This window comes from Melozone crissalis, unplaced genomic scaffold, assembly GCF_028551555.1.
Source record: "Melozone crissalis strain CALT ecotype California unplaced genomic scaffold, PUWL_Pcris_2 ptg000120l_1, whole genome shotgun sequence".
Classification (NCBI taxonomy): Eukaryota; Metazoa; Chordata; class Aves; order Passeriformes; family Passerellidae; genus Melozone; species Melozone crissalis.
In genome coordinates, this window is record NW_026535896.1 from 6,202,761 (window position 1) to 6,224,028 (window position 21,268).

Below are 21,268 nucleotides of genomic sequence, written 5' to 3' on the forward strand. Positions count from 1 at the left end.
TCGTCGTCCTCGTCCTCCTCCCCCACCTCCTCGTCCTCCTACTCCTCCTCCTCGTCCTCCTCCTCCTCCTCATCTGCCTCTTTGTCCTCGTCCTCCACCTCCTCCTCGTCCTCCTCCTACTCCTCGTCCTCCTCCTACTCCTCGTCCTCCTCCTCCTCCCCGTCCTGCTCCTCCTCCTCGTCCTCCTCCTCGTCCTCGTCCTCCTCTTCATCCTCCTCCTCCTACTCGTCCTCCTCCTCATCCTCCTCCTCGTCCTCCTCCTCGGCCTCGTCCTCCTCCTCCTCCTCGTCCTCTTCCTCCTCCTCGTCCTCCTCCTCCTCGTCCTCCTCCTCTTCCTCGTCCTCCTCGTCCTCGTCCTCGTCCTCCTCCTAATCCTCCTCGTCCTCGTCCTCGTCCTCCACTTCATCCTCCTCCTCCTCCTCGTCCTCCTCCTCGTCCTCGTCCTCCTCGTCCTCCTCGCCCTCCTCGTCTTCCTTGTCCTCGTCCTCCTCATCCTTGTCCTCGCCCTCCTCCTCCTCCTCTTCCTCCTCCTCCTCCTTCTCCTCCTCTTCTTCCTCGTCCTCTTCCTCCTCATCCTCATCCTCCTCCTCGTCCTCGTCCTCCTCCTGCTCCTCCTCATCGTCCTGCTCCTCGTCCTCCTCCTCCTTGTCCTCCTCCTCGTCCTGCTCCTCATCATCTTCCTCCTCGTCCTCCTCCTCCTCCTCGTCCTCTTCCTCATCCTCCTCCTCGTCCTCGTCCTCCTCCTCCTCCTTCTCCTCCTACTCCTCGTCCTCCTCCTCGTCCTCGTCGTCCTCCACGGCCTCGTCCCCCTCCTCCTCCTCGTCCTCGTCCTCATCCTCCTCCTCGTCCTTCTCCTCCTCCTCGTCCTCCTCCTCCTCCTCCTCCTCCTCCTCGTCCTCCTCCTCGTCCTCCTCCTCCTCCCCGTCCTCCATCTCGTCCTTGTCCTCCTCATCCTCCTCGTCCTCCTCGTCCTCGTCCTCGTCCTCCTCCTCGTCCTCCTCCTCCTTGTCCTCCTCCTCCTCCTCCTCCTCCTTCTCGGCCTCCTCCTCTTCGTCCTCCTTATCGTCCTCCTCCTCCTCCTCCTCTTCCTCCACCTTCTCCTTGTCCTTCTCCTCGTCTTCGTCCTCCTCCTCCTCCTCGTCCTCCTCTTCATCATCCTCCTCCTCCTCGTCCTCGTCCTCCTCCTCGGCCTCGTCCTCCTCCTCCTCCTCATCCTCGTCCTCCTCCTCGTCCCCCTCCTCCTCCTCCTCCTCCTCGTCCTCCACCTCCTCCCCCACCTCCTCGTCCTCCTCCTCCTCCTCCTCGTCCTCCTTGTCCTCCTCGTCTTCCTCGTCCTCCTCGTCCTCATCCTCGCCCTCCTCCTCCGCTTCCTCCTCCTCGTCCTCCTGCTCCTCGTCCTCCTTCTCGTCCTCCTCCTCCTCATCCTCCTCGTCCTCATCCTCCTCCTCCTCCCCACCCTCCTCGTCCTCATCGTCCTCCTCCTCGTCGTCGTCCTCCTCCTCCTCCTCCTCTTCCTCCTCCTCGTCCTCCTCCTCCTCCTCCTCCTCGTCCTCGTCCTTGTCCTCCTCCTCGTCCTCCTCGTCTTCCTCGTCCTCCTCGTCCTCCTCCTCGTCCTCCTCCTCCTCCTCGTCCTACTGCTCGTCCTCGTCCTCCGCGTCCTCCTCGTCTTCCTCGTCCTCCTCGTCCTCCTCCTCGTCCTCCTCCTCGGCCTCGTCCTCCTCCTCCTCCTCGTCCTCATCCTCCTCCTCCTCCTCCTCGTCCTGCTCGTTGTCCTCCTTCTCTTCCTCCTCCTCCTCCTCCTCCTCCTCCTCCTCCTCCTCCTCCTCGTCCTCCTCCTTGTCCTCCTCCTCGTCCTCCTTCTTGTCCTCCTCCTCCTCCTCCCCCTCCTCGTCCTCCTCGTCCTCGTCCTCCCCGTCCTCCTCGTCCTCCTCGTCCTCCTCGTCCTCGTCCTCCTCCTCATCCTCCTCCTCCTCGTCCTCGTCCTCCTCTTCATCCTCCTCATCCTCCTCGTCCTCGACCACCTCCTCCTCCTCCTCCTCCTCCGCGTCCTCCTCCTCGTCCTCCTCCTCGTCCTCCTCCTCTTCCTCCTCCTCCTCCTCCTCCTCTTCCTCCTCCTCGTCCTCCTCCTCGTCCTCCTCCTCCTCGTCCCCCTCCTCGTCCTCGTCATCCTCGTCCTCCTCCTCGTCCTCCTCCTCCTCCTCATCCTCCTCCTCTTCCTCCTCCTCCTCGTCCTCCTCCTCGTCCTCCTCCTCCTCCTCCTCCTCCTCCTCCTGCTACTCGTCCTCCTCCTCTTCCTCCTCCTCCTCCTCGTCCTCCTCCTCGTCCTCCTCCTCATCCTCGTCCTCGTCCTCATCCTCATCCTCCTTCTCGTCCTCGTCCTCATCCTCCTCCTCCTCCTCCTCCTCGTCCTCCTCCTCGGCCTCGTCCTCCTCCTCCTCCTCGTCCTCATCCTCCTCCTCGTACCCCTCCACCTCCTCCTCCTTCTCGTCCTCCTCTTACTCCTCCTCCTCGTCCTCCTCCTCCTGCTCCTCCTCCTCATCCCCCTTGTCATCCTCGTCCGCCTCCTCCTCGTCCTCCTCCTCATCCTCCTCCTCCTCCTCGTCCTCTTCCTCCTCCTTCTCCTCCTCCTCCTCCTCCTCGTCCTCCTCCTCCCCCCCGTCCTGCTCCTCGCCCTCCTCCTCCTCTTCCTCCTCCTTCTCCTCCTCCTCCTCCTCCTCGTCCTCTTCCTCCTCCTCCTCCTCCTCCTTCTTGGCCTCCTCCTCCTCGTCCTCCTTGACGTCCTCCTCCTCCTCCTCCTCCTCCTCCTCGTCCTCCTCCTCGTCCTCCTCGTCGTCCTCGTCCTCCTCCCCCACCTCCTCGTCCTCCTACTCCTCCTCCTCGTCCTCCTCCTCCTCCTCATCTGCCTCTTTGTCCTCGTCCTCCACCTCCTCCTCGTCCTCCTCCTACTCCTCGTCCTCCTCCTACTCCTCGTCCTCCTCCTCCTCCCCGTCCTGCTCCTCCTCCTCGTCCTCCTCATCCTCCTCGTCCTCCTCGTCCTCGTCCTCATCCTCCTCGTCGTCCTCGTCCTCCTCCCCCACCTCCTCGTCCTCCTACTCCTCCTCCTCGTCCTCCTCCTCCTCCTCATCTGCCTCTTTGTCCTCGTCCTCCACCTCCTCCTCGTCCTCCTCCTACTCCTCGTCCTCCTCCTACTCCTCGTCCTCCTCCTCCTCCCCGTCCTGCTCCTCCTCCTCGTCCTCCTCCTCGTCCTCGTCCTCCTCTTCATCCTCCTCCTCCTACTCGTCCTCCTCCTCATCCTCCTCCTCGTCCTCCTCCTCGGCCTCGTCCTCCTCCTCCTCCTCGTCCTCTTCCTCCTCCTCGTCCTCCTCCTCCTCGTCCTCCTCCTCTTCCTCGTCCTCCTCGTCCTCGTCCTCGTCCTCCTCCTAATCCTCCTCGTCCTCGTCCTCGTCCTCCACTTCATCCTCCTCCTCCTCCTCGTCCTCCTCCTCGTCCTCGTCCTCCTCGTCCTCCTCGCCCTCCTCGTCTTCCTTGTCCTCGTCCTCCTCATCCTTGTCCTCGCCCTCCTCCTCCTCCTCTTCCTCCTCCTCCTCCTTCTCCTCCTCTTCTTCCTCGTCCTCTTCCTCCTCATCCTCATCCTCCTCCTCGTCCTCGTCCTCCTCCTGCTCCTCCTCATCGTCCTGCTCCTCGTCCTCCTCCTCCTTGTCCTCCTCCTCGTCCTGCTCCTCATCATCTTCCTCCTCGTCCTCCTCCTCCTCCTCGTCCTCTTCCTCATCCTCCTCCTCGTCCTCGTCCTCCTCCTCCTCCTTCTCCTCCTACTCCTCGTCCTCCTCCTCGTCCTCGTCGTCCTCCACGGCCTCGTCCCCCTCCTCCTCCTCGTCCTCGTCCTCATCCTCCTCCTCGTCCTTCTCCTCCTCCTCGTCCTCCTCCTCCTCCTCCTCCTCCTCCTCGTCCTCCTCCTCGTCCTCCTCCTCCTCCCCGTCCTCCATCTCGTCCTTGTCCTCCTCATCCTCCTCGTCCTCCTCGTCCTCGTCCTCGTCCTCCTCCTCGTCCTCCTCCTCCTTGTCCTCCTCCTCCTCCTCCTCCTCCTTCTCGGCCTCCTCCTCTTCGTCCTCCTTATCGTCCTCCTCCTCCTCCTCCTCTTCCTCCACCTTCTCCTTGTCCTTCTCCTCGTCTTCGTCCTCCTCCTCCTCCTCGTCCTCCTCTTCATCATCCTCCTCCTCCTCGTCCTCGTCCTCCTCCTCGGCCTCGTCCTCCTCCTCCTCCTCATCCTCGTCCTCCTCCTCGTCCCCCTCCTCCTCCTCCTCCTCCTCGTCCTCCACCTCCTCCCCCACCTCCTCGTCCTCCTCCTCCTCCTCCTCGTCCTCCTTGTCCTCCTCGTCTTCCTCGTCCTCCTCGTCCTCATCCTCGCCCTCCTCCTCCGCTTCCTCCTCCTCGTCCTCCTGCTCCTCGTCCTCCTTCTCGTCCTCCTCCTCCTCATCCTCCTCGTCCTCATCCTCCTCCTCCTCCCCACCCTCCTCGTCCTCATCGTCCTCCTCCTCGTCGTCGTCCTCCTCCTCCTCCTCCTCTTCCTCCTCCTCGTCCTCCTCCTCCTCCTCCTCCTCGTCCTCGTCCTTGTCCTCCTCCTCGTCCTCCTCGTCTTCCTCGTCCTCCTCGTCCTCCTCCTCGTCCTCCTCCTCCTCCTCGTCCTACTGCTCGTCCTCGTCCTCCGCGTCCTCCTCGTCTTCCTCGTCCTCCTCGTCCTCCTCCTCGTCCTCCTCCTCGGCCTCGTCCTCCTCCTCCTCCTCGTCCTCATCCTCCTCCTCCTCCTCCTCGTCCTGCTCGTTGTCCTCCTTCTCTTCCTCCTCCTCCTCCTCCTCCTCCTCCTCCTCCTCCTCCTCCTCCTCCTCCTCCTCCTCGTCCTCCTCCTTGTCCTCCTCCTCGTCCTCCTTCTTGTCCTCCTCCTCCTCCTCCCCCTCCTCGTCCTCCTCGTCCTCGTCCTCCCCGTCCTCCTCGTCCTCCTCGTCCTCCTCGTCCTCGTCCTCCTCCTCATCCTCCTCCTCCTCGTCCTCGTCCTCCTCTTCATCCTCCTCATCCTCCTCGTCCTCGACCACCTCCTCCTCCTCCTCCTCCTCCGCGTCCTCCTCCTCGTCCTCCTCCTCGTCCTCCTCCTCTTCCTCCTCCTCCTCCTCCTCCTCTTCCTCCTCCTCGTCCTCCTCCTCGTCCTCCTCCTCCTCGTCCCCCTCCTCGTCCTCGTCATCCTCGTCCTCCTCCTCGTCCTCCTCCTCCTCCTCATCCTCCTCCTCTTCCTCCTCCTCCTCGTCCTCCTCCTCGTCCTCCTCCTCCTCCTCCTCCTCCTCCTCCTGCTACTCGTCCTCCTCCTCTTCCTCCTCCTCCTCCTCGTCCTCCTCCTCGTCCTCCTCCTCATCCTCGTCCTCGTCCTCATCCTCATCCTCCTTCTCGTCCTCGTCCTCATCCTCCTCCTCCTCCTCCTCCTCGTCCTCCTCCTCGGCCTCGTCCTCCTCCTCCTCCTCGTCCTCATCCTCCTCCTCGTACCCCTCCACCTCCTCCTCCTTCTCGTCCTCCTCTTACTCCTCCTCCTCGTCCTCCTCCTCCTGCTCCTCCTCCTCATCCCCCTTGTCATCCTCGTCCGCCTCCTCCTCGTCCTCCTCCTCATCCTCCTCCTCCTCCTCGTCCTCGTCCTCGTTCTCCTCCTCCTCGTCCTCCTCGTCCTCTTCTTCCTCCTCCGCCTCCTCCTCGTCCTCCTCGTCCTCCTCTTCCTCCTCGTCCTCGTCCTCCTCCTCCTCCTCCTGCTCCTCCTCGTCTTCGTTCTCCTCCTCCTCCTCCTCCGTGTCCTCCTACTCGTCCTCCTTCTCTTACTCGTCCTCCTCGTCCTCCTCCTCGTCCTCCTCCTCGTCCTCTTCCTCGTCCTCCTCCTCGTCCTCGTCCTCCTCCTCGTCCTCCTCCTCCTCCTCGTCCTCGTCCTCGTTCTCCTCCTCCTCGTCCTCCTCGTCCTCTTCTTCCTCCTCCGCCTCCTCCTCGTCCTCCTCGTCCTCCTCTTCCTCCTCGTCCTCGTCCTCCTCCTCCTCCTCCTGCTCCTCCTCGTCCTCGTTCTCCTCCTCCTCCTCCTCCGTGTCCTCCTACTCATCCTCCTCCTCCTCCTCCTCCTTGTCCTCCTCCTCCTCCTCCTTGTCCTCCTCGTCCTCCTCCTTCTGCTCTTCCTCCTCCTCCTCCTCCTCCTCCTCCTCCCTGTCCTCCTCTTCCTCCTCGTCCTCCTCGTCCTCCTCCTCCTCCTCCTTCTCCTCCTCCTCCTCCTCCTCCTCCTCCCTGTCCTTTTCCTCGTCCTCCTCCTCCTCCTCCTCGTCTTCCTCCTCCTTCTCCTTGTCCTCATCCTTCTTCTCCTCCTCCTCCTCGTCCTCCTCCTCGTCCTTCTCCTCGTCCTCCTCCTCGTCCTCCTGCTCCTCCTCCTGCTCCTCCTCCTTCTCCTCCTCCTCCTCCTCCTCCTCCTCCTCCTCCTCCTGCCCTGTTTATTTCAACGCCACAGTGTCCCCTGTGTATCCGACAAGGCTGAGCACAGTGTCTTTGACATGCTCCCTGCTCTGGCATCAGGGAGCCTTCATGCTTCAAGCTGGCCTTTATCAAAATGCCAAGAAGCTGGTGCCTAAACATGACAGACCTAAGCCCATTGACCAGCTGTCACAGGCTGGGGGCAATCACTAGGTCCTGGCAGGACTCCAGCACTCAGCATCCTCAGCCAGAAACAGTAAAGTGCTGGCTGGTCAGAAACTTGCAGCCCTGCCCTGCACTAAAGACAGCAGCACACACAGCTGGCACTTACTGGCTCAGAATGTTCAGGCCGTGGTGTGGGCACTGATGGAGGCTGGCACTCATCCACCTCATTTGCCTCCTCTTCGGCCTCCTCTCCATGAGCAGAGGGAGCCAGAGAAGAGACTGCTGTTGGTTCTGTGATCTGTGGACAGACAGCAGTGTGAGGGACAGAATGTTACCTATGATTTATAACCTTATTTCTATTCAGCACTTTATTCTATTCAGCTCTATATCTATAACCAGCTCTACTAAGGACAAATCAGAAACTTGGATAACATTGAGATTCTAAGTCACTGTGACTAAATTTAAATGGACTAATTCGTCAGAATTGCTGATAGTTCTGAATTAGACATTTCACCCTGGCTACTATCAAGAAGCAGCATTCTCTCTGCAACATGAGCTTTTCATTCCTTGAAAGTTCTGAAATGGAAAATTAGGAAATAGCCAGCGATGCCTTTGTTATTGCTGCTGCAGACATGGAAATGGATTTTCTTTCAGCCTACCCAGCTGGCCCTCTACACTCTACTGCCACAGGCCAAGCTCTCAGCTTGCTCTACAATTCCTAAGCACCAGGAACAAGAAATGTTCCTTTCTCACTCACCTCAGGATCAGCACCTCTGAATACACGCTTCAGGTGACCTGGAGTGGGCAAGGGAAAATGAACAAGTGCTGTGAGAAAACTGCCTGGGCTGCTGAATCCCACAGAAGAGAAGAAGTCAACCCAAACAGAGAGTCTTTTTCTTTATCAACATCCCTCCACATGACATAGCTCTTTCACACAGCCAGCAAGAGATCAGGACAATAATCTTGGTTGTGCCAACACTTCGGCATGTTCAGGGAGTAAATGAATACAAACATGATCAAGAAAATTCAAATTGTTCTTTAACACTCAATGCTTCTGTTCTGTTCTGTCCAGCACATAAAGCAGCTTTTGTTCTCTTGTCTTTCAGGTACTTTTTAAAAAAAAAGAAGTTGCATGCACTAATTCCCATTAAGTTGCTGAAAACAGTCACCCAGAAAAGCTTGCCCCAAATCCCCCTGAGCTGTAGCAGTTCTATTGTGCAACAGCACGGCAGCAGCTCCAGGGCTCAGGAGCAGACACTCACTGCTTTGGAGTTTGCACTTCACTGCAAAGGGAATCACTCTGTTAGCACTCAGTCAAGGGTCAAAATAGACAGTCAAATTCTTTCATTACAAAATTTGGAATAAAAGAAGCTTTCCCTGAGTTCTGGGGAGAACTACAAACTCTTTAGAAGGCCTTCTGAGAAAGCCTCCCAGTCTGCATTTTGGAAGTTCTCCTGCTTGACCCAGCAAACTGAGGAAATGACAGACTCTGCTGCCACAGACTCTCCCGTGGAGGGAACGGAAGCCCTGCAGGTTCCCCTGCAGATGCTGCCCCTGTGGCTACAGACACCCCCTTTTTAGCTGAACCTCTTGACAGGAGCTTTACCAAACCAGTGGCATCCTAATGCTCTTTCTCTTTCAAAATCAGAAACTCAGCCACCAAGAAAGAGCAGGAAGACATACAAAAGCCAGGTTAGGTTACACGCTAACCTAAGCAGAAGGGAAACCTCTACTTACGGGTGAAGTGTGTCACGTAATACATGGAAAAAGAAATGCCATAAGCAGCAAAAGCTGCTGTGGCCAGATGGTGAAACATTATCATTTTTGTAAGTTAGGTAAATAATAGAAGAAACAAGGCTCTTGTCAGTGGGCAGCTACCCACTGATGAATTCCCCAGCCAGGAAAGTTCTCCTGATCTGAGAAAGCACTAGGGCTGCTCTGACACTCAGGGCTTCCATGCACCAAGACAAGCTTCTGATGTCACTACGACAATGTGGCAACCATGCCCTGACATCACAAAGCAAACGCTCCATGTTGGTCTCTGAATTTATGCAAAGCAATAACCAATCTTCCCTACAGCAAACAAAAAAGAGCCTGGGAAGTTCTTCTCTGTCACAAAGCAGCACAAATTCCCTTCATGGGCCAAACCCTGTTGTTCAGGGATCCAAGAGGAACTCCAAGGGTGCCCCAAGCACCTACAGCCTGTGCCCCAACTGAGCACTCAGTTGGGACCCAAAGGAAACCAGACCAAGACAATGGCTCACAGCATTGCACATATGAGAAATTACTCTCACTTTTACATTTTAAAGGTTTAGTAAACCTTAACAAAGGACTGAATAAGGAAAAATTGCAGCATTAGCAGCATCTGTGACTAGCAGCCATGCGCTCATCTACAAAAAGGATGCTCTACCTTTTATACCCTTAGCCCCTCTAAAAGTTTTGTCAGTCAACTCCTTCTCTGCTGCCCATTGGTGGAGATTACTTTCTTGCATCCTGACTGGAGGTCAGGTGTTGTTACACTCTGCCTGCTGGTCACAAGCCAGCCCTCCCCAAATGCCTGACTACCAAGGCTATTACAAGGGGGACAGGAAAGAGGACTATGGGAGGATATATTACAATACCATCACTACACATTTGAACATCCACATAACATCTGCTTCTTAATTGTCAGAGCCAACCATTGCATTACTCATCCAGAACACACAGAACCAGGAGAGAAGCCACTGTTGGCATCACAGCTGAAATCCTTCCTAACAAATCTCCCCACATACTTGCACCTTTATTGGACATGCCCAGGGCTCTGGTGCGTGTACATCTCTGCCTCTCTTCCCCTTTGGCAGCAGTCGAACTGGCAGCATCTGCCCGCCAGCAGCAGCTGCTCCAAGCTGGGAACGCCACTGGCGGTGCTGATTTCCAGAGGGTTCTGTGTGCCAGGGGAAGCCAAGGCAGGAGCGGGTTGAACGGTGCTGGCACTGCTGCTGCTCTGTGCCAGAGAGCCCCGGCTGGGCAGGGCACGGTGCCCACTGCGCTGCGGGCTCCTTCTCCTGCCACAGCTGGGCACACCTGGCAACAAGGCATGACAACTGCTGGGCAAGCCAAGGGGTTTCTGGGGCTGCTCTGCTCTGCACACACACAGCACACCTGCAGCACAGAATTTTAACCCTCAAACAGGTAAACCAAAGGGAAACAGCTGGAAAAGATTTCATTTCAACCATTCTTTATGCTTCAATAGAAATGACCAAAATGAACGTTACCGAGCAGGGCCCGATCCACACTGCCAGCTCAGTGTGAGAAAAGAGGCATTACTTTATTTCAGTGCTGGGTGTGTGAGGAATCACTTCCCTGAAACATGCACACCCACGTGTTAGTATCCATGGAATTAAGACATTACTTTCATCACTTTTATTCATTACTTTGCTCAAACTCACAGGCTAAACATTCTCACAAAGTGTTTGACATGTTTGAATCACTTCCCCAAAATTACTGACATTTAGAGTAGGGGTCTCTTGAGGGTCTCTGCTGGTCATGTGGTGAACATCCTGTTCCTCAAATTCTCCTTCCATGGTTAAGAGCCTCCTTCTCCTTGAATGCATTGCAGCTACCTCCTCAGTAGGCCCACTGTCTTTATTCTCAAGGCTAAGACATCCACTTGCACACATTAACCACTGGTGTGAGGGAAGGTACGACTGAGCACTGCCTGTTAAAGCTTAACAAATTCACAATTTGTTGCAGGTCAACTCTTCCCAAACGTCTCTCTGTCCTTCTCTGGGAATCAAACACAAGCATTTTGTGATCCCTGAGCCCAAGGCTGCCTCCAACCCTCCTGTCACCCAGCAGCCCTTCTCTCCTCACAAACAGCAGGGCCAGCAGTGCCTTCCCTCACTGGCTCAGTCACCAGCTGTGTCAGGAGTTCTCTGTCACACACTCCAGGAACATCCTGGACTGTTTGCTTTCCGCTGCACTCTGTTGCCAGCAGACATCCTCACCCTGTTCCATGCCCCGTGCAGAACCCTGCACCTGCTGTCCATGGGCACCTGGGAAGGGGAGGCACTCACGTCAGAGATGCACCAGCTGCACTGGGCAGGAACCAAAACCCTCTGGCAGCACAGCTGCTGACCTGCCTGGGTCTGGCACAGCTCTGCACGCTCCACTCCTCACGGGCTTTGGGCTGGAAATGCAATTGCACTTTCTGCCCCATGGAGAAATTCCAGGGCTGCACAAACAACGGCCAGCAGGCCACATCCCAAAGGCACTGCAGCATGGAGCTGAGAAGGAAGACCACCCTTCCCCAATTCCTAACCATACCAAAACCACCATCATTGGGACTGTTAAACTTCTGAATGTAGAGTTGATTCACAGGGTGACAAGGGAATCTTCCAATGGAGTTGAAGTTTGGTAGAGTTTTTATTCTGAGTCCTACTCAGACTGTTGATTTGAAAATATATTTTAAAATGTTTTTTAAAAGGCGGTGAAGTCATATGGTTTTGTTCTAATACCAAGATGGCTAGAGGAAATGTACTGGCATTTTAATTACATCCAAACTGATTAGTCTGTAAAAGCTTTCCTGCAGAATAGCCACTAAACAAGAAATGAAAATCTGTGTACTGTTGACTTTGCAAATTTCTACTAAACTTATCAGACAATGAGGCATTTTTAGGTAGATCATAGAGCAAATTAATTCCTATGGATAACTTGATTTGGATAAACCTGTTGATTTCAAATTCAAACTGCCAGTACATACTAAGTGGAAATCTGAATACTCACTTCTATTAGCTCTGAATTATTGGATAGTCATTGTCTGCCATATTAACAAAAATTATCATTCTGGCTATTTTTTTTACTTACAGCCAGCTCTTCAACACTCTTTGTAACATCAGAAAGAGAGTTTGTAGCAATGTGAATCATGGGTTGGTGGAGCATTGCAGAAGGCTCCTATGTCAGCACTAAACATTCACATTTACCATGGTATCCCTTCTTGCCTTTAATTCCAAGCTACAGCTCAGTTCCTGCAGTATAGATGCACACTTGTACTCTGTATTTGCAGCTCGTTCTTACTTCCCTGTCATGGAAAAAATAATGCTTGGAGCTCAAATCAAAATAAAACGAGGAGAGACTCAGGTTCTGGATAGGTATAGCAAGAACTAAGAGATTTTTTTGCAAATATGTTGAAAAGTTGTTTGTACACGCTGCAAAACCAGCAGATTAAAGACTTGCACTCTAACTTGCAAGCTGAGGTTTGCCTGTTCTTTCTGGACTAATTTCTTGAGGCCAGACACTGAACCTAATCAGTAAGAAAATCAAAACCACAGGAGTAGTTTGGAGAATATTGTAAATTATTCTGTCATGATACTTTTTGCCTAAAAGTTCTGGCCATCATCCGATTGGAGTAATTAGAGGAGATCGAAGCCATCGTACTGTGCCTGTGCACACAATTCCTTCCCAGGAGTAATCCATGAAGCAACGCTGACAAATCCACACCAGCAGCTGTTGCCACACAGTCATGAAGCAGAGAATATGTATTTCTGCTACACTTGGACAGCTGAAAATGCCTCTGCTGAGCTAATTTTAGTGACTGCCCACCACAGATGAGACCTTGTGGTCAGTCTCCAACAAGTCAGGGCAGTTAATATTCTGCCTAAATGAAGTAAGTCAAGCAATATATAGGCCATGGAGCCTGAGGAAAGCCAGCAGCTGTGGGAGATTTATTTTGTTTCCGTATCTTTCTTTTTACTAATTTATTGCAGTCAATTATTTAAAGAATGGAATCTTTTTCCATACCATTGGCTGGAAGGTTTGTCAATCTTCCATTCATGACTCCTCTGAAAGCATCACCGCAGTGTTTTTATCAGTAGCTCTTCCATCATCATGGCTCACACAGCATTTCCTGCAGCTCTTCCTGGAGTCAGGGAAAGGCACCAGGAGAAGGGGGAGAAAGCTGTGTGCAGAGGCTGTGTCAGCTGAAGAGACATTTCTTTCCTCTGATTTGGCTGAATGGCTGCAGGAACCTTGCAGAACTGCTGGCAGGGTGGCCTTTTGCAGGGCTGGGCAGAGTCTGGGGCCCAGGATCCCTGCTCTTGGTGGGACACCAGGGTGAGCAGCCCCTGTCCCAGGCAGGAGCAGAGGTTCTGTGGCTCTGCCCCGGGCACAGGGACCTGCCACTGCCATGAGCTCCTGCCGCGGCTCCTCTGGGGCAGCTCCTGCTCTGCAGTGATGATGGGCGCACCTGGGGGTGGCTGCAATGGAGGGTGGCTTCCAGTGGGCTCTGTTGGTCTGCCACACTGGAGCCAGCAGAGCTTCTGGAAGGAGTCTCCTCTTGTGAGCTGCTGGAGCTGGAGCTGGCACTGGCCACAGAGCCGCTGTGTTCATCCCTGACAGGACCAGAGCACAGCAGCCTCTGGGCCTCCTTGCTGCACGATGGCAGTGAGGAGGCCATGGACCAGAGGTTCTGTATGTGTGACTCAGCTTCCTGATGAACTGTGCTAAGAAAACCCTGCATCGCTCCTGCCAGATCTAAGACACTCCAAGAAATCTGTTGGCATGTTGGGAACTCAGAATTGTTTGCATTTTGAACAATTGTCCTATGAGCGCTTTTGATGGTTTTTGTCATTTTGTGTTGATTCAGTTGATCCTTCAGAGAAGCTTTCCTAATAATATAAAACACTGGGAATTTTGGAGACCCTGGGGGGGCATTCCCTGGTCTAGGGAGACACAAGAAGCTTCCCTCAAAAAGCTGCTAGACCCCATTGGCTCCTTCCCCTGTTCCTGTGTCTGTTCCTGTGTTCCTGAGCCACACCTTCCCTATTCCCTGATTGGCCCCCTTATCTTTGTACTGCCCTGAGATCAGGGTCAGCCCCCAGGCCCCTGTGGAGACAAAGTGAGACCCTCTGTGTGTGGGTGCTGGGAGCTGAACATCTCCCTGCACAGCTGAATAAAACATCTGTGGAGATTATGCAAAGGCCCTTTTTGCTTCTTTACCCTGGACTATGCTAGCAGCAATTCAGACTGCTACAGAGGAGAAGCTGCAGTACTGGCACCAAGAGTTTGGCAACTTGACCATAGGCACAGAGGGCGTGCAGGATGCTGCTCTATGAATTCCTTAACCAGCCATCTCTGGTGCTGGCATATTCCCTCCAGCTTCTGCTGCAGCCAGGGCCATCTTTGGTCCAGTAGATGACATTGTTATTTGAAAAATTCGGCCCACTCCTTGGGCAGGAGGCCATCCACAGGCTCTGGTCCTGCAGCCCCCTGCTCAGCTGGGGACAGGGTTCCCTGTGAGGAAGATGGAGCAGCCATCACAGGGTCTGGGGGGCTGTTTTCAGCAAGGTGGCCAGGCTCTCTCCCTGCTGGACTCTAGCAATTGTTTGGGGGAGCTGATGGCACATTGTATGTCGTCCTGTTCATCCTACTCAGAAAACCTGACAGCTTCTATCATTCTTCCGCAGAGTTGGCATGCTGGATTTCTCTTTGCCTACTGCAGGATGCCGCCCAGGCAGAACTGGTGGTGACAGGGCAGAGAAAAATTCACATCCTTCTTAGTGCCCTCACAGATAGGACAGCTCCGTTCTGTCCCCATGGCCATGTCTGTCTGTCCCAGCAGCAGGGAAGAGCTGAGGACCATGAGCTGCTCTCATTTGCTATCTTGCTTGGCCAGAGCCCAAGCTCGAGGCAGAGTGGTCCAGGCTCTGTCAGTGGGCCCAAACATAAGCAGAAAGGCATGTTGTATCACAATCCATTCCTTGGTGAAGGAGGTCCATAGCAGCCTCAAGAGGCACCTCAGACACTCAACAGTCAAGGCAGTAACATATGGACAGGACACAGATGGCACTTCAAGGCTGGGAGAGCATTCCTAGACATATCCAAGGACAAATTTCCCAGGAACTCCCCACAGCTCTGGGATCTGCTCATCAGCTCTGTCAGAAGCTTCAGCAGAACAACCAAAGTCCTAAAAAGCAGCTTCCAGACAATTTTCCTACCTGAGTAGCCGGGTTGCTTGCTGCAAAACATTCTTTTTCTCCTCTTCCCCAATGCCCTGTGGACACTTGCAGCCAAAATAAAAAGCTCCTGGCCCTCTGTGTGATGTGGTAATGTAGTTTTTATATTTCCATGCTGGGATGAAAGAAAGCTGTGCTGTGGGTCAGGAGAGGCCAGGACCCACTTGACCTTCCTGCAGGCTGAGGTGGTCCCAGCAGACATCCTGTGCTTTTTGGGGAATGTGTGAGAGGGAGTGGAGGGGGAGACAGAGAGGCTGAGATCATAGAGTGGAAACTCAGCTCCAGAGTGGCAGTGCAGACTCTCCCTGCTGAATGCCTGCTGGGGCTGACAAAAAAGGAAAATGCCCCAATAACAGCCCGGTGGCACTGTGTCTCAGGGACAGGGAGGTGACAACAAACAGCAGCATGGCCCGGTCTCACAGCTTCTAGGAAGCAGTGACAGAGGAGCCTCGTGTGCCAGAGATTTCAGAAAGGCTGTCATCCCAAATGGCCACTCTAAAACCCCTCTCTTTGCCTCTTGGGTTTGTGAATGCTTTTGACAGCCACAGCATCCTGGGGCAACGTGTTCCACGATTTCATTAAGCACTCCTTGAAAAGCACCTCCCATTGTTCAACTGAGCTGCCAGCCTGGTCATTTCAGCGGGTACTGCTTTGGTGGAGAGAAAAATCAATCTTCTGCCTTTCAGGGAGCTGAAGGAGAAGGGACTCTTCACCATCAGAAACCTGGCTGGGTCCCATTCAGAGGTCCTGCTTTGTAGACTTGGTGAGGTTTGCTTGGCAGTTACCAGCGAGGTGAGAACATTGTTCTGAATTGTCCCCCATACTTCATACACAGTGTGTAGAGTAGGTATGAGCTTGTTCATCTCCATGTGTGATCAGGGTCTGCCGTCATTTCTGGTTTTAGACCTGAGATTTCCAATGTCTGTCAGCTGTCTGAAGGATCTGTGGGCACAGGCAGCTGTATTTACTGGCAGGTTGGGTATCTGACACTCATCTTTGAGTTTGGTGCCTTCATAATGCAATGTGCAAATGCAGAAACTGAGACACTAATGATGTTATTTGCCAGAGTCCCAGTCTCTGCCCAAGCTGTAATTCAACACTGCAAATTATTCTGTAGACCTGAGCCTGTGTTTTCTGTTTCCTGGCTGAGTGCTTCAGCTGCTGGTGTTGCTTTTTTGAACAGCAGCACCTGACTCTTTTATCTTTCTGACTTTTGCCTTCATGATTTGAAAGCAGCACTCGCTTTAATTTTCTAGTAAAAGGGCCTAAAATCAAAGCTCTGGACATTTTAGAAGTTTTAAGTAGAACACTTAAGTGAATATTTTTTTTTAGGCCTGCAGTGAGCAGGTCTGAAGCCAGAAATTGGTGCCAGAGTAAGTGCCTTTCTGTGCTTGTGCTCTCCTGCTCTTCCTGTCCTTGTATGCTCCTCTGGACACAGTGGGATGTGTTGTCATTTCCTGGGACTTCTGTTGAAGGCAACTGGTTTTCTTTTCAACATGATTCCTATGTTTCCCCTCATGGCTTCCCCAGGTGACCAACCTCCGTTCCAAGGTGTCCTACTCTGCCATTGTCACTCTGGGAGAGCTCTTTGTGACCTTGAAGAAGGACATGGACTCTGAGGTGGATGAGGTTTCTCGGCTCCTTCTCCAGAGGGTGTCCAACTCCCCAGAATTTGTTCAGAAAGCAGCCAGTCAGACCCTGGGGATCATGGTGGAGAATGTGACTCCTGCACGAGCAATGACTGCTCTCATAGACGTGGGAGCCAAGTAGGTTCTTCTTCTTTTAGTGATGTTCTTCACCTTTGTGTGTGGGGGAGGGAGAAGGGATGAGACAGAGAATGGGAATGCTGGGAGGGAAGGGTCCTGTATCCTGCATCTTCTGTGAACTCAGTGACTTGATTCTTTTGACCAACCTCACTTCTTTCGTCTTGTCACCTACTTCTGCCCTCCTGCAGCCCATTAGTTCTCAGAATCACAGAACTGCAGAATATGGGGAGTTGGAAGGGGCCCATCAGGACCATTGAGTCCAGCTCCTGGTCTTGCCCAGAACAGCCCAAGGGTCACACCAAGTGCCTGAGATTGTTGTCCAAATGCTTCTTCAACCCTGTCAGGCTTGGTGCTGTGACCACTGCCCTGGGGAGCCTGTTCCAGTGCCCAGCCACCCTCTGGGTGAAAAACCCTTTTGCCTGATATCCAAACCAAAGCTCCTCTGACTCAGCTTCCTGCTGCTTCCTGGAGTTCTCCCAGTCTGTCAGATTTTCCTAGATGTGGTGATCAGTGGGGAAGGGAAAGTGCCTGCAAAGGCCTAGGATAGAGCCTTGTGCTTTTGTGGGCAGAGGGACAATTGCAATTGCAGCTGTGAGCAGTGTTTGGTATTTCACAGTGCTAACCACAGAGGCCCTGGGAAAACCACGTCTCCTCATGACGCCATTAACTTGAGAAATGAGGAGGGTCCTTGCTGGGGCGTGGAGCACATGGGGGACAATCTGCTGGCTGTGGCACAGCCTGCACAGCAGGTGCAGCTCCTGCCAAAGGAGTCTTGTATGACTGTCCTGGCCTTAGAGCTCTACTTTCTATTCAAAGTGATGTTTCATGTTAGCCTTGAGATGATGAATCACTTTACAGGCACCTTCACAGGCTGACTGCCATGGGACAGTTGAAGCAAATGCTGCCTTAAATGTTGGTGCTGGGCCTGATAGTTCCCAAGAGACACTCTCTAGAACAGGACAGTCCAGCTAAACTGCCTGCCGCCCTTTCCTCAGCTTTGCAATAGGGTAAAACATTCAGATGTCTCTGTTGCCAAGCCCCACAGAAGAAACAGGCTGCGTTGCTGGATATTCTGCAACTTCCCAGCCCACGACATGTTTTCCTTGCATTTGTTGTTTTCCTTGCATTTGTTGTTTTCCAAAGGTCTGCAGATTTGGGGATAAATGGGTGGAAAGAGCCTCAGTCCTGCTGCAGCTCTGTGTACTGGGTCCCCTCTGATGGGTCAGCATGAATTGTCCTTAATTTCTAGATTATTCATATGTCATCTATTTCTTTAATCTTTCTCAGAATAAATACTGTGAAAGAAACTGAGTATCAGACAGTGCAGGGAGACTGAATTCTCCCTCTTCCGTGCAGGCAGGCCTTGTGTGCAATGCTACCTTTGTGTTTAGCTGAGGGCAGAACCTTCTGCAGGTGTCTGAGGGTGCAGGGAGAGCCCAGGCTCCTTCCCCCAGCAAGGGCAGGGAGCAGGCTCTGGCCAAGGCCGGCGCTGCTGCTGCTCCTTGTCCCTGTGCCCAGGGTTTGCTCTCTCCTCCCCAGCAGCCGCCACGCCCCAGTGCGCGAGTGTGCGGCCCAACTCCTCCTGTCCCTGATGGAGAGAATTGGAGTCACCAGACTCGCAGGCACACCCAGGGCTGAGAGGCTGCCACACGTGGCAGGGAAGCTTGCTCGGGACTGTCACAAGGACACAAGGTAATGATCTTCATTTCACCTCCCAAAACAGGACACAAACAGCCGCTTTGTGTCTGGCTATAAAGGTGAAACCACACAAGAGTGGAAACTAAAGGGAATATGAAGTTACCTCACGGTGTGAATAAGGGTCATAGAATCATGGAATATGCTGAGTTGGAAGGGCCCATCAGGATCATCAAGTCCATCTCCTGGCGATGTGCAGGACACCCCAAGAGTCACTCCATGTGCTTGAGAGCATTGTCCAAACTCTTCTTGAGCTCTGTCAGCCTTGGCACTGTGACCACTGCTCTGGGCTGCCTGGGCAAATGGCTACACTGGGAAACCTGAGGCTGGCCAGCAAAAAGGAGCATTGCCAACTTTTTCCTGTGGCTTGAAGGATTCTTTACTGAGATCAAAAGAGCTCAGATCAGCCAGTCCAACACTTTTATTTGGCCTTAGGTGCACAACACAAAGCCAAAGTGGTGGCTAATGTTCATCACTGAAGGATCCCAAACATCCATTTCGCATTAACTTCACACTATCCTAGAAATATTTCAGGGGTCTTTAGCCAATCTTTTCAGACTTTCTAAACTTCTTGTTCTGAAGATTTCTAGAATGCTGTTATCTGTGACTCAGTGAGCTCCACATTTCTTCTTGAAGAAAACTCTGGTTTCCTACTGGCAAAATCAACCCAAACCACCAAAATCCCCTTCCTTGATGATGAAATTGCCATTAATAGCTGCCAAGAACACCAAAGCAACTAGCTGCCCCTGTGCATACACATAGTAGAGAATAATCAAGAGGATGCATGAGGTGTTTTGTCCTGGCTTCCCTGCCAGTTAAAGAAAGGCAAATTATTGTGCAATGGCAGCAAGACACTGCTAATAGGCTCTGACAACAAAGCAGATGTGTTTTGCTTGTTCCCTGGGATGCTTTGATGCCACAGAAGCACACCCCCAGTGTCAGAGTGAATTGGTATTTTTCTGTTGCCCCACATTGTCCTCTTGCCTCTTGTGTTCAGCTGACAGCACTGTGCAGTGTCAAGTGAGGTAAATCTCCCTCTTTGTGAGTAGGTAATGCCTTCTCTGCAAGGATTGCCCCTGATGAGTTTAAGGTATCAGCCTCTTCTGTTAACACTCTTCCTGTGTTTGTTCACTTTTGTTTTCTTTCCTTCCTTCCTTCCTTCCTTCCTTCCTTCCTTCCTTCCTTCCTTCCTTCCTTCCTTCCTTCCTTCCTTCCTTCCTTCCTTCCTTCCGCATTATGTACAGGAGATGGTGAAGATGTTGCTCAATCATCAACAATTTAAAATGCTTTTGGAACAATCTCTTTCCACCTGTGACCTGGAAGATATTCTGACAAGAATTAAGAAGAAAGTAAGTGCTTGGCAGGAGAAATGTCTCCTTTGGGCAAGTATTGCCACTGCTAATATGAGATCAAACATACCCAATCTGTCTTGAGCTCATTCCTCTTCTGCTGAATCATTTTGCTCCTGGGAAGGAGCTGTTAATCCTCAGCCTATTCATCTGTAGACCACAAAGGAACTGATGTTATTAGGGAAAAAGTGGGGTTTTGAATATTTTCAATATCGGTCACAAAGAGGAAAGGGTAAGAGGAGAAAATGGGTTTGCATTTAAGCGTAAGCCCCCACCATGCTCTCCCTACTCTGCCCCCTGTAAAGCAATTAAGTGAGAATTGTGCTTCTGAAGATAACAGAGTCTATGCAAAGGACACTGGAAGTAGTAGTGCCAAGAAAATTCCCAAATTTGCAAAAGATGTCCAAGTCAATCCTAGTTACTACAATTACTGTCTGTCTTTTGGGAATACTGCCCTGCTGTCCAGCCATGTGGAGCTGGAAGAAGCTTGGTGAATTCAGCAACATCCAGTGGAAAATCCTTTGTTTGTTTGGGGGATGATTCTATTTTTCTAATCGACATTACAGAAGGGAGCCTGCCTTTGTGCAGGCACAGGGAGAGTGAGTGTTGAACCAAATCAACTTCCAACACAATGGGCCAACCCCCAAAGAGTCCAGTTTGTTCTGCTGCTTCCTTCACAAACACTCGTTGCCTGCCAATTTGCATTATTCACATTTATGCTCAAGACTAAGGAATTTGGGATTTTAGATTGCTGCTCATAACCTGTCTTGACTCAAGACCCATAACCTGTCTTGGGCTATTGAAAACAAAGAGTTGGCATCACTGAATCTCTGCTCTGTTTCCATCTATAAATTAGGAAATCTTTCCCTAAGCCTTGGTAGCAGTGATCCTGGTTCTACCTTGTGTTTTAAACAGGGAATTTCCTGGTTTATACTCTAAAGATGGATGGGGTTTCTCTGTGTCTTTGTAGGGAATGGAAAACCAGAAGGCTGAAGGCCCATCTGTCAAGGATTCGGTGAAGGAGAGGAACAATGGCTCAAAGGAGCCCCAGGCCACATTGTCTGCTAGCAAACAGTGCTGAACACGTTTGTCAGATGTGACAAAGCACATGACAAGTTTTACATGCCTCTTCCTCAGGAAAAAAAGGAAAACTTTCTGGCAGAGATGACCAATGCCACAGATTGTTTCCTTTCCCTACAAATGCTCTAGGATAAAAAATGTCTACTTCTGCATTGTGCTGAACACATCTTCTCTGGAGGGGTTTCCACAAAAATGGAGAGACAAACAGACACCCATTGGCTGCAGCTCAGACGATCCAGTGCAGTGGCAAGGGCAGGGTTGCGGAGGCTGGGAGAGGGCCAAGTTTCTGCTGCCTGACTTGGGACAAGTAAATTCAAACAGGGCTTTTTTTCATTTGAGTGGAGTCATTTTCAGATGGGTGTTTTGATGAAAAATCTCAGTCTGGAAGCAAGATGCCATTCCACAGAGATGCAGTTCTCATCCGTGTGGTTTGGCCTGGTTGAATCATGGTTTTCTTACCCTCAAACACTACCAAGTTTGAGTAGTAAGTAGCAAGACAATTCCTGAACAACTTCAGTCAACGGGTGTCTGAATGTGGACTTCTTGTCTTGATATTCCTGTCCTTCATGTAATTTGCTCGATGGACAGCATGTTTGGTTTATTGCCCCCTGGGCTGCAATCAGCATTTAAGACAGGAATTGCTCCTTGCTGTCTCTTCATGGCAGCTGCAGAGTTGCTTGTACCTGTTCTCCTCTGATAGCAGAGGGGAATTATTTAACTCTGTCCTGCTCAGCAGTGGCAG